The 13,553-nt window shown below is 35.6% G+C and overlaps 1 protein-coding gene across 1 annotated transcript in view; it reads left to right on the top strand.

Annotated features, from left to right (window-relative positions):
- Window positions 1-493: 493 nt before the first annotated feature.
- Window positions 494-13,553, top strand: part of LOC120628544 (RING finger protein nhl-1) — a 103,238-nt gene continuing 90,178 nt past the window's right edge. Inside the window, exon 1 of the mRNA XM_039896947.1 lies at window positions 494-581. The gene's annotated coding sequence lies outside the window, so the exon portion shown is untranslated. The remainder of the gene's footprint in view (window positions 582-13,553) is intronic.

The following is a 13,553-nucleotide window of genomic DNA, read 5'->3' as shown; positions in this document are numbered from 1 at the left end:
CGAGAAAATCTGCAGCACAGATTTATTAAAAACTTGAGAGTAGGTACTGTACGAGAAATAAATGGCCTAGCCTGAAGTTTTTATCACGCGTGCTGTGGACTTTATCTACTCTATATTAACTGCATACCTCGTGCATACGCTGTATGCATGCCACTGGCTATGACTATATTATACACAATTATTTAAGATCCTCATTATCAACGTATTACCAGCGTACTTCAGGGCACGGGGCTCCTTTACGATAAAGCAGGACTTAGTCATTAGGTAGACATCTAAGCTGGCCAAATGTGGATTGGTAGAATACATAGAGGCATGCATATTTGCTTGAGATGTTTGAATTCACTGTTACTTCTTTACTGACTGACTGATTTTAACTTAGCTTGTTGTAACGTGGATTCCCATTAATCAAGTATACAACTTGAATAATGACTGCGTCAGAAAAGTCTATATTTTATATTTAAATCAAACTATCTTCTTTTCAGGTGTAGCAGACTTGAATCTGACGAAAGTGCTGCTTAGATAAAAGAAAAGTGCGGGCCCACCATCTGGCTGGGCCCGCCGCGGCCATTTAGCACAAATAAGTAAGTGCTACATAAACCATCAGTTTCTAAAAGGCTGATCATTGCAACGATCGTAAAATAAAATACCTGTCAATGTTGACTAGATATTACAGTTAATTTGGATTCTGGTATAAGCTACATGTTCCCAAAATGTTTACATACCCATATAATCAATTTGATATTTAATTATTTGGCTAAACTGTCGTTCATAAAGCACCCACATCAAAAGTCACTGATTCAACCATCGTTGATTGACTGTTCTATTTGGTAATTTGATTAATGATCAGCGTTATAGAAGCTCTAGGTTGATATGCTCGACTGTTCAGATAGTGTTCAACGTGGACTCTTAGACTATTAACTCTACTGTGCAATTTGTGATCGTAGCTGTACGGCAAACTTTGCTTTTCAAAGCTGTATTAGAGCAGAATTTAGGGTAAATATTTCCTAACGGTTGATTCTAATAATCCGCCATAGCGTAAGATTAACTTTTCACTATTAAAGTGTAAAAGTGTATATTGAAGGATCGAAAAGAAACGTTAATTTTATAGTAGTATTTGAAGATATACTTCATGTATGAGAAGGAACGAACTCAGGACTTTCAATTATTAGACCATAGTTCTCAGCAAAGCGCTAGTGAAGTAGTGCTCTTCCGGAAACTTAGAATCTTTTCATGGATTTTGGTAGTTGTCCTTAGCCTGAGCTTTTATCAAGACTTCAACAACTCAAGTTGATGTTTGACCCCGGCTAAGTTTATATGTAAGTTAACTAAGTTAAACTAAATTGTATAGACATATTGAAGCAACAATCTCTACTTTAGCAGTGTTTCTCGAACAGGCGGCAGTTGACAGTAATTATTTAATCTCTATATTCTAAACGTCCACCATAAAATGGAGAAAATGGGAAAAGTTTGTGAGCTAGCAACATTCCGCGGTTGTGAAGGGAGATGTGCGCGGGGCGTTTTCTCTGTTTTTGGACACAATAATGGCTGAACGAGGGTTCTTAAGCACTTTATTCCCTACCTACCCACGTACCTACGTATACAATAGTACCTATTATAATATCTAGAAATTGTAGTGAAGTCATGTGTAATGTGTATATCATCTTGTTATTCCAACATTGCTAATAAAATGGCTTTAATCGTTAACACAATGTGATTACTCTATACAGATACTCATATATTTAAAGTACATACTCTGTGGTCCCTTGTGTCACCGAAAAATAAAAAAAATAATCAAAAATATAATTAACGTCTTAGCATTTCACTAAGAACCAATCAGAATTCAATTATTAATTAATCGTTCAAGTGTGTCACGTAATACGTGGGAGGGTTTCGTAGAAATGCTACTTTATAATACTACAAGTAAAAAATATACCGCAAAATGTGATCCCAAAATTTTCTATATGCCTTAGAGTGTTGTGTCGTCTTTGTCTTGTGGAATTAATCTTGAATCCTGTGGAAATTATCTTCATATTATCTTCATGCCGGTCGTATACATTTATGATTATTTTTTAACACTCAAAGTCATTAATTTTATTAATACCGTAGTGTATTTACAAGTTACAACGTAGGTATTCAACTCACATATATCCAACAATTTTTACTGAGTTATATAATATATCTATATATACCGTTACCGTTACCGTTTTGCAATTCACACCGGTCATGTTAAATTCATAAAATTAATATATAACAAAACCTGCTACTTTCTGTTGAATATACTTATTCATAGTTTCGTAAAAAATGGGCATTTGTCAGACAGAGGGTTTCTTTTTGGATGCGGAACGCCAGAAAAAGTATTCAAATCAATTATTTCTAAAAGCTACACTTTAAAAATACATTAGCATAAAGGACACAATATAAGAGTAAACAGAATGGTCTTTCACAGACTTTGGTGAGGCTTGCGGAGACAAAAATTCTCGAAGCTTTGTCATATTCAATTATGTAAAACCAAAGATACATTTGTGTTTATTTCATTGATATACGATACTCTAGATACATATATCATTCTAAAAACATTATTTCTAAATAGGGGATTCACTCCTTTCCATCCCACTACAAAGCACGGGTCTACTTTCAGAATTAGAGGGGTATAGGATGTTATCTATCTTATCTACCAGCATACAAGCGAATAAGCTGATAAGGTTATACAAAAGTCTAGAATCTTCATACAGAGCTAGGTTAGAACCAAAATATGGACAGACTTGACTTTTCAAACGAGCTTGTAAGTTAGAACTACTACGTCTTCTCCTCTCGTCTTATCAACTCATTACACTAAACCTCGGCCACGGGTCTCCTCTCACAATAAGACGGGCTTAGGCCGTCATCCATCACGCTGACCCACTGCAGATTGGTGGACTCCACACGCCTTTGAGAACATTATGAAAAATGCAGGTTGGCATGAAGGTTTCCTCGCGATGTTTTCCTGCACCGTTAAATCAAGTGATATTTTAATAGCTTAAAATGAATGTAACTTAGAAACGTCAGAGGTGCGTGACGGGATTTTAACCGAAAGGGAATCAGAATCATTACCCACTAGGCTTTCACCTCTTCAAAATGATCAGTTGATACTTCACAGCCTATCATGCAGTAATAAGTAGATTTGAATAAACCAAAGTACGCAACTGAAACTTTAAATTAAAGATCCTTTTTTCCTCAACGTAATATTTCCTAAAATACATTTATTCCGTCATATAGCACGATTATTTTCGTTCGACCTGTAATTCCTTTAGTAACGTTATACAAAGAAATGCTCTAGAAAAATATTGGTGAAAGCCTGTCCATTCAACCGTAAAGCTAAAACCTTACGCTTTAGCACTTAAGGCGAAAGCTAGCCTCATCTTAAGGGGAACTCAAACATAAGACATTAAAGTCGTCTGAAATAAATTGTATCGTCTGTAGCTTTAGTGATAGTGATTAGCGTTACTAACTGACTCACTGGCATAAAGAGAATGTACAGATAAGACACTAGAAATCTTTTTTAATGTGTTTTACATCCGAAATTAATAATCAATCTAACCCGATATCTTCAGATGGAAGATTGCATTTGCTTTGAATTGAAAGTGCTACCCTTTTCTACCCTTGCTTGTAGATAAGGATAGCAATACTAAATTTAGAAGAAGAAGAAGAAGAATAAACACTATTATTGCACGTATAACATACAGGAAAAGAAACAGTAATGGGTATACAGTACACAATGTAGACATGCAAAGGCGGCCTTATTGCTGCAAGCAATCTCTTACAAGCAACCTTTGTAGATAGGACTTACAGCAAGAGAACGGGATAGTGCCAAGAGTGTGAGTGTATAAATAAATTTAATCTGCCATTCACCTGCCATTTAACTTCAGGGTAAACGAGTTCGACACTCACTCTAACTTTTCGGAGTTTGTTTAAAGGTAAAGGAAAACGTCGCGAGGAAACCGGCACGCCTGAGCGATCACCATAATTATCAAACGCATATGAACTCTTCCAATCCGCTCTTGACCGGGTTGGACTACAACCTAAACCCTTCTCGTTATGAGAGGAGTTCTGTGTCCTGTAGTGAGCTGATAATGAAGATATCCATCTCGCGGATGTAAGCTATCGACCCATTATCGGCCCACTACAGGGCACGGGTCTCCTCCCACAATGAGTAGGGGTTAATGCCGTAGTCCACAACGCTGGCCACTGGGCCAGATTGGTGGACTCCACATACCTTTGGGAACATTATGTAGAACTCTCAGGCATGCAGGTTTCCTCACCATGTTAAACCGTTAAACAACATAAATTTGCCCACCAGCTCTCCGGCTATATTATGTCCCATTGCTCCCAACCTGAATTTTATGAAATTAGTGGATAACGTGGGATGATAATCGTTAAAGTCTGCGAACAGAGTTGGAACTGCGTGATGGATTTCTACTCCCAGAGATCTTATGTTATCAGAAGGTCAGTGCCCAGCTGAGGGAAGCAAAGTGAATGAATGAATGAATGAATACACTTTTATTGTACACCAAAGAAAAAAGTAGTTACAGAGATATAAATACATAGCAAGAGAGAACAATTTGGTGGCCTTATCGCTACATAGCGATTTCTTTCAGGCAACCAATGGCGTAAAAGGAAAAAACATAGAAAAGAGGTAGTGATGGGATCTGAATCCCAGATATCTTTAGTAAGAAAAGGTGTCCAGCTATTGGATTTTTTTTTTATTCCATAACAAGTTAAGATGGTAGCGGGCTAACTTGTTAGGGAGTACGGTAGTCATACCCCTAATCGGTTTCTACGCGACATCTGCACGTCTTTGTCGGTAGGGTGGTAGCTAGCCATGACCAAAGCCTCCCAACAGACCAGACCGGAGAAAATTCCGAAATTAGAAATTCCCAAACTACCCCTGCCGGTAATCGAACCTCCCACTTAAATTCACAGCGCTCACCATTGCGCCAGGGAGGTAGCCAAAAATTAAACTGAGCGTTACGTGTGTAACAAAATCCGACGATAATTTATTGTTTTAGTGAAACCAGTTAGCACTCTCATCACACTTCCAATTTTTTATAGTAAAAGTAAAAAGTAATACGCAGCGCAATAAAATCGCAGAGTTTTATTTATTTCGATACGTGGAGAGATTTTAATACAATACGTGAGTGTGAGACGTTAACACTGCTCTATATTCTTAAATCACACCTTTTCAGAACAAAGGGGAATAAATTGCCACGTTGGAATTGTTATGGTCCAAGAGCTAGTGTTACATTTGAAACCTCGTGGATGAGTACTTAGTACGAACATGCGAAGCGGTTTGTTTGCTCCTTTCTAATACGCACCGAAAACTTCAAGACTTCCCATTTCCAGTCTAGAATTAACCGTAGACTCGCTTTGTAGTACTGAAACGCTAGAACGTCAGAGTAGATCTTATCCCCACTATTTTACCTAATTCTCAAATTTGTCTATAACTTTACAGCTGACTTACGGGAAATGAGATGGCTGATACCCTGACTAAAAGAGCATTGTCCGAAGGAGATTATATTGAGGTTAAACCAAACTATTGCGATATTTTTACGAAATTCAAAAAGGAATGTTGCAAAAATTTCAAAACGAACGGTCAAAAAGTAAAGGTATCTGGTATACAATGCGAGCCTACTCGTGTCCCGTGGTTCTGCGAGGTAAGATTGAAGTGCCAACAAGTTATGATGGCATTGAGACTGCGTGCTGGACATGTTTCTCTAAACAAATTTGGATATCTTATAAAAAGGGTCAGTTCACCTAAGTGTGAATACCCTACTAAGTTTGTTGTGGGCTTCTTCTTAGACTAGGACGCGTTTGGAACCCTCGTAGCTTTAGTTTTAAGTTTACGAATGTGGTTATCGCCATCATCTCACTACCGTATAATTCTTATGTACGCATCAAAAGTGCCACCTATGGGCCTACTTGAATAAAGATATTTTTGACTTTGACTTTGACTTTGTGAAATTTGTAATATAGACGAAGATGACGTGCATTTATTGGGCGAGTGTGTTCGGAATAGACCAATGAGGGACCAATTAATATGTAAATTTAAAATTAATCTTTATGATGTGGGGATTTGGCAAAGTATCCTGGCGGAACCTTATTCAGAGGTAGCCAGAATGCTATTCTATTCTAAGCTAAGATAAGAGAAGTAGGAAGTATTAAATTTCGTAAAGGGAACGATGGGGCTGACATTCTTATTGTTAAGAAAAGTCCCGAATAAATAAAGAATTTAAAAAAAAAAGCTTTACAGCTAGTGCTTTTGTCTTAGAGCGACTCTTAAACAACTTATCCACTTTGCTGTAGCTGTAAATTGTTTCAATATGCGAAAGCACCTCCACGCTTGTGAGCGAGCAAATGTTATAAGAAAGAGCTATGTTGGTTTTTCTAGATAAGTTCGCTACGTTTGTTATTATAACTTCTCATTCCTTTATACAAAAATAATATGTTACTATGTGGAGGCCGATTGTGGAAACTTTAATTAAGTTCTGGTCTGGTCAAGTAGACAGCATTTGTATTGTTTAAAGAATGTTCAGTTTAGCACTACTTTTTATTGAAAAATAGTGAGGTCCGATTGCCGCAGTCGTTTGATTTAATTTAATTTGAGTCTCTGACAATATATTTAGCTTTAAACGCCTAAACCTGCGTGATCAAAGACTCATTCCTATGCAATTTTTATTTTTATGGTTGTTCACGATATTGACGATCCACAACCTATGAAAAGGGTCATTTCAGGAGTTTATCTGAAAGTTAAGATCTGAAATAGAGTCCTCTCTGACAGTCTATTTATTCTCATTATTACATAAACCATTATCCCCTATAGGGCAGTGGTCTCCTCTTTGAGATGGGTTTAGGTAGTGAATTGGTGGCAAACACTCCAACATGCAGTTTTACTCACAATATTATCCACTACATTAAGAGATTAAAAAAGTGAGGCCAATATCCTAACTACTAGGCATCACCTTGATAGTTACAGTCATGATATCAACCACTTTTACAAACTTAAACTAGTAATTAACCAGTAACAGATAGCAGTGGGCTAGTGTGTATTGTATAAGCAATAGAAACTATTAAAACCCTACAAACTAAGAGAACCCTAGAGTGAAGACAATATTCAAGCAAACGCCATACTGCCACTATTGTATAAACTAGCTGTAAAGCTTCAGTTTGCTATGTCTCAGTCGGATATTAGTTAGAAACTTAGGGATAAACAGTAGATAATACAACAATCTTATATGTATATAAAATGAGTATTGTATAAAAAATACAAATAAATTGATTACTTTTCTAGGTAAACAGTAACATATTGGGGCTGAATTTTTATATATTACATGTAGTCCAGACAAAATATGTGCTCTTGCCAAATAAATATAAAATCTGTAATCTGGTCACATATCCCCACATGTTCCTTGCATGCCCTGCGAAGTGTCACTCTGGTACTCGGCGATAGTTCCACGTAACATCCGATAAGCAACGAGCTGGGTCCGTCAATTATTCCTATAAAAAACCGTAAATTAACATAAATTTTCCTACCAGCTCTCCGGCTATATCATCTCCCATTGCTTCCCACCTGTTAAGCTGCGCCGGGTGTAATAATAAAAAATAAAATACAGACGCCATAAAGAGAACATAATGTGAACTCGCGCGTGAGAGCTGGCCCTACTTGGTATCCTTACTAATATTACAAATGCGAAAGTATGCTTGTTTGTTTGTTTGTTTCTCCTTCCTTCACGCCCTAACTATGCAACCAATCAACTTGATTTAGGGCATAGAGTTTGTTGAAAGGTCGTACGAATACTTTAATTCACTTCCAATAGAAATTGACAGCTGTCAGATGACAGAGACGGCGTAGCCAAGTTCAATAAACGTCACAGACTTTAAATTTACAGATAATGTGAACTATGGTTTCGGGCCAAAACAAGCTCTTTATTATCTCGGGACACAAATTGTTTCGCACACAATTTGTATTACGGTATAATAAACGCGGACGAAGCATTGGTGGTGGTGGTGCAACATTTAATAATAATCTAATAGTGTGCAATAGTTGTTGACATTACTATTCCACATGACGATAATCTGGTGAAAGCTGAAAAGGAAAAAGTATTTAAATACTGGGACCTTGCTCACGAAATTTCCGCCATGTGGAATGTTGCGTCGACCGTTACCGTCCCGATCGTCGATTCAGTCAATGGTCTTCTCGCAAAAGGCTTCGACCAACATCTTAAGAAGCTTTCGCTTGGTTGTTTGATCAAGGGTCGGATACAGAAGGCAGTAGTCTATGAAACAGCGCGTATTGTGAGGAGGTTCCTCACTCTGGAGCCCTGACAGCCGGTTGCTTGGGCATTCAAAAGCCCCGCAAGCGGAGGGTGGATGTTTTTTTTTTTTATAAATTTTTTAATAGTGTTTTTTATTTTTTTAAGCATTGTTAAGAATTAAAAAAAAAAAGAAAAAGAATAAATGATAGAAAAGATAATAGTTTATTTCAGATCTTATAGAATTTCAGCGATTAAATGATAAGCCTCAGTCATCATTTTGATCTCAGAAAGGGGATCATTCGTAAAATAAATCAAGTTTGAATAGTACAAGTAGTAATAGATCTTTTTGTGAAATAGCTGGACCGGAAAAACACTATTGCCATAGATATTTTTGCTTGTGTTCTGAATCCGAAAGGCGTGGATGATACAACAGGCGTAACCAGACGAGTTCCTTACATGCTCAAGAAGTGTTATAGGTGATGGTTTTGCTTGTACCATCAGCTTGTTCCGTCAATGCATGTTTACTAATTTTGATAAACTACCCTATAATGTTAGGAATTATTGACTATACCCAAAAAAAATATATATTTTTACAGAAATGGTTTATTTATTTATTAATTATTCATAAGTAGTAATAGGAACAACATTCATATAAAAAAATTGTGGTAGAATTACAAATTGTGTCTAGTTCCATTACAGTTTAGTTTATATAAAACGAAACCTCAGAGAAAATTGCTATTGTAATGATTCCTATTGGATTACTTAAACGACAAAAATGCTTGGTTGTGAATTGCTCTAACTTCATAGCTTAATATTAATTTACTGTGAGATTGTGATTACAAAAAATATATACCCGGCTAAGTTTGTTGTGGACTCTTAGCTTTAGGTTTTTATTTTTGTTATTACCACCTCACATTGTCATTTGAAAATATTTAAGAAGCAACCTGGTTAGAGCACTAGTTGACACCTAAGCTTTTTTCATCAGACTCATCTCATGACCATCCCACTATTAATTAGTATCGGCGCCCACCGCTGGGCAAATGTCTCGAGATGTAGGTACACATCTCCATTTCCAAATACAAACATTAACCTCCGCTGTTTAATGGCTGAAACACATTACTGTTCGCGTTAAAAGTATCCATAAGTAGAAATGGTCTCATTACATTAGCCGACAAGTACCCTTACTATGAGGTTTGTAAACTTGCGATCGTAGAACCGCTTTCGAGTATCGAAAAACTATGAATTCAAAGTAAAACGGACCTAATATTTCTATTTCGGGTTTTAAAGTCTTATTTTCGTTACTAACGTTGTTTTCTTAAAATCGTTTCGCTAGGAGAACTGCTAAAAGGTTATGAAATGACTTTAATATTTAAACTTAAAGATCACTAAAATAACGTCTAAATCCGCAAGTGAAATTAAGTTAGAATTAATTTATTTGACTAAATAAGCTCTTTTGAAACGTCAAGTCGAGAAGAAACTAGCAAGAAATTAAGTGCCTGCTCTTTATCAAGGTGTAAGGGATATTTTTTTTTAAACTCTATAACTTCACACACAAAAAAATGGTTTACAAAGGCGGTCTTAATGCTAAAGCATTTTCTACCAGCTTACCTAGGAAATTTAACCTTGAAACTCTTGTTCTAATTAAAGACTTTTTAAATGTGTTTTATCACACAGAGGTATTTAATACACACAGTTTAAACATAATATGACCGATTGAGCTTAAATAATGACAGTATTATAAAAACTTAATCGTATACTCAACCCCAGAAAAAATGTTTGCTCTGTTTGCATTTGATATGCAGATATCACTAAAGTTATTGTATAAAATCAAAATTCATTTATTTCAAGTAGGCCTAACATAAGCATTTTTGAAACGTCAAGTATGTCTGTTTGTAGTGACTCTACCCTCGGTTCGGAAGGCAGATTCTACCGAGAAGAAGCCGCCGAGAAATTCAGCAGTTGCTCTTTTCCAACATCATTTTTGCAATTGAACAATCATTGTTCCATCTAGTGTGAGATGAAAGCGGAGCGGCTTGCTTCCAGCGGTTGTAGCTTAGGATTTACACTGTTTTGATACTTTATAACAGCTTTACGATCGTGAGCGGGCAAATTTCATACTAAAGGAACTGTAGTGACGGTCGTATTCACACTTAAACATACAATAGAAATGAAAGAGAATAAGTGTACCTACGAGCAAAAAAAGCATTATCCCTGATAGACGGGAAAAGTTAGAACAAAGTTTGTACCTACTAATAATAGCATTTAAAAAATAAAAAACGACTTCTGTTTGCTGTCTCAAGAACGGTTAACTAACCAGGGTGCCTAGTGCCTCAGACGACACACTGTACGCATGGTTGTCGGTATAATAACAGACACACGAGGCTTAACACCTACGCCTCGGATTAATTGTAACGGGGCAGCAATACTCTTCGAAGTATTCAAACTCAAAGTCAAAAATATCTTTATTCAACTAGGCCCATAGGTGGCACTTTTGATGCGTGCATAAGAATTACACGTTAGTGAGATGATGGCGATAACCGTATTCGTAAACTTAAAACTAAAGCTACGAGGGTTCCAAACGCGTCCTGGTCTAAGAAGAAGCCTACAACAAACTTAGCCGGGTGTTTTTTTTTGTTATCACCATCTCACATTGTCTTTTAAAATTATTAGAAGAGCAACCTGGTTAGAGCAATAATTCACACCCAAGCTTTATTATCGATTACGTAGTCCTTTACACTATATTATACGGCATATTTGACGGCCGATTGGCGCAGTGGGCAGCGACCTTGATTTCTGAGTCCAAGGCCGTGGGTTCGATTCCCACGACTGGAAAATGTTTGGGTAATGAACATGAATGTTTTTCAGTGCCTGCGTGTTTATATGTATATTATAAGTATTTATGTATCCTATTCATAAAAATATTCATTAGTCATCTTAGTACCCATAACACAAGCTACGCTTACTTTGGGGCTAGATGGCGATGTGTGTATTGTCGTAGTATATTTATTTATTATATCAACCCATTATCGTCTCGCAGCAGGGCACGGGTCTCCTCCCACAGTGGGAAGAGTTTAGGCCGTAGTCCATAACGCTGGCCCAGTGCGGATGAGTGGACTTCATACGCCTTTGAGGACATTATGGAGAACTCTAAGGCATGCAGATTTACTCACGAGGTTTTTCTTTACCGTTTAAATAAGTACCTAATTAAAATATCAGCAAGTGATATTTTAATTAGGTACTAATTTATTTATTTATAATGGACAACCAACAGTAGATACATTAAAACTTGCTTTTTTTTTGGAATGAGTCACATAGTAAATGTTCAACTATTTAAAGGTTATCACAGCATGCATTAAAATGTAAAAAGTCATTCTTATAAATTATTTACAATTAATTATTAGTCAGCTAATATAAACCTTTAAAAGTATAAATATTTAAAGCTAAATTACAATAAAAAATTTAACTAAATCAATTATTAGGAGACAAAACAAAACACAAATTAATTAAATCGTATTAAAATAATTGATTTTGATGTCTTAAAAATAATAAATAGAATTAAACTTAAACTTAACTAACCAAAATGTAAGTCAGGTTAATTAGTAGAACAAATATCAATAACTTTTCGTCTAAACTATACTATACTATACTATACTTCTCTTTATCTCATAACTATCTTTTTTACGCCTTTGTTACACAAATTTAAATGACTTGTACCTTTGTTCTCTTTTATTTATTTCTTGTGTGCAATCAAGTATTTTTGATTGATTATCTCTTTTTCTTGCTTGCTGTTTTTAATAATTATTTAACTATTCTTTTTTCTCACCACTTACTTAGAAATTTTAAATGCATTGATTAAAAATTTAAGTTATTGTAAATAATTGTAATTTTTCGGCAATGTTTAATCTGTATCGATTGTTATTATATGAGTATATATTTTATATATATATAGCAGGTACTGATTAAAATTATTTAATTTTTTTGTTTTTGAAATTTTATTAATTTGAAACTTAATAACTTATTTAAATTTTAATATTGTTTTTAATTTTTTTTGTATTTTTTGTTTTAATTTTTGTAATTTTTGTCATACGGGTATTTGGCCTGAATTATGGCATTTATTTGAATTATTATTATTATGTACTAAGTTACTTCTATGTAAAGACCGTTTTGCCAATAAAAAAAAACGCATGTAACTTAGAAAAGCAAGAAGTGCGTGCTGGGATTCGAATTAAGACCCCTAAAAGTGAAGCCAAAGTTGTTACCACTGTTACGGCAATCACCGCTATCCGTACTGTGAATTCTTATAAGAAGAGTTAACCAAGTAATTTCTTGTCGCATTTAGCGAACGCTGACATCTCATTAATTTTTCACTTGATTAAAACATTCTACCTCAGCACTTAATAAACTAAGGTGACTCCAGCGATCCCCCGACGCAGTCTGTCAGATTAATTAAAACAATGACAAGCGCTGCGGGGACCGGGCCACTCCATTATGATTATAATAATTACCTGAGTTACAATTTGTAAAATAACTCTTACTTATAATATAATATAATACGGCTTATATAGTGCGGAGAATCACTTAGAGCTAAAATCGCATCGAAAGACGCATCATTAAGTCGAGACAACATCAAACTAGTCTCAGGAATCCACTTCACAATACCCGCAGCTCTTGAATATTGGTTGTATAATACTTTTTCTGTTTAAATTTTATATGATATATTTATTTCACTATTCTATCATTTATTTATTTTGTATTTTTTTTTATTTCTTAACAATGTTTACTTATAATAAAAAACCACTATTAAAAATGTATAAAAAAATATATCTACCTTCCGCTTGCGGGGCTTTCGAATGCACAAGCAACCGGTCAGGGCTCCAGTGTGAGAAACCGCAGTAGTCCTGGAAACCTGTAGACCTGTATCCTTTTTTTGTGTTTGAAGGCCTTGTGTATCTGACCCTTGATCTAACAACCATTCGAAAGCCTCTTAAGATGTTTATCAAAGCTTTTCGCGAGAAGACCATTGACTGAAACGATGATCGGAACAATAACAGTGACTCAACACTCCACATGGCGGTCATCTCGTGAGCAAGGTCCGATTGCATAAATATGTATTGTTTACGCCTGGACACTCGAAAATGCTACGCAGATGTATTCAGTATACTTTGATAGAAAATTCGGTACACCCACTTTTTCTATCATAAGTAGTAATAGTTACATATTTTTTCATAACTACAAGCTAGTTGTAGCAAACAGTCTTCAAGTTTA

Source organism: Pararge aegeria, chromosome 13, assembly GCF_905163445.1.
Source record: "Pararge aegeria chromosome 13, ilParAegt1.1, whole genome shotgun sequence".
Classification (NCBI taxonomy): domain Eukaryota; kingdom Metazoa; phylum Arthropoda; class Insecta; order Lepidoptera; family Nymphalidae; genus Pararge; species Pararge aegeria.
Note: the sequence above shows the minus strand (reverse complement) of the source record. Positions and strands in the feature narration are given on the sequence as shown.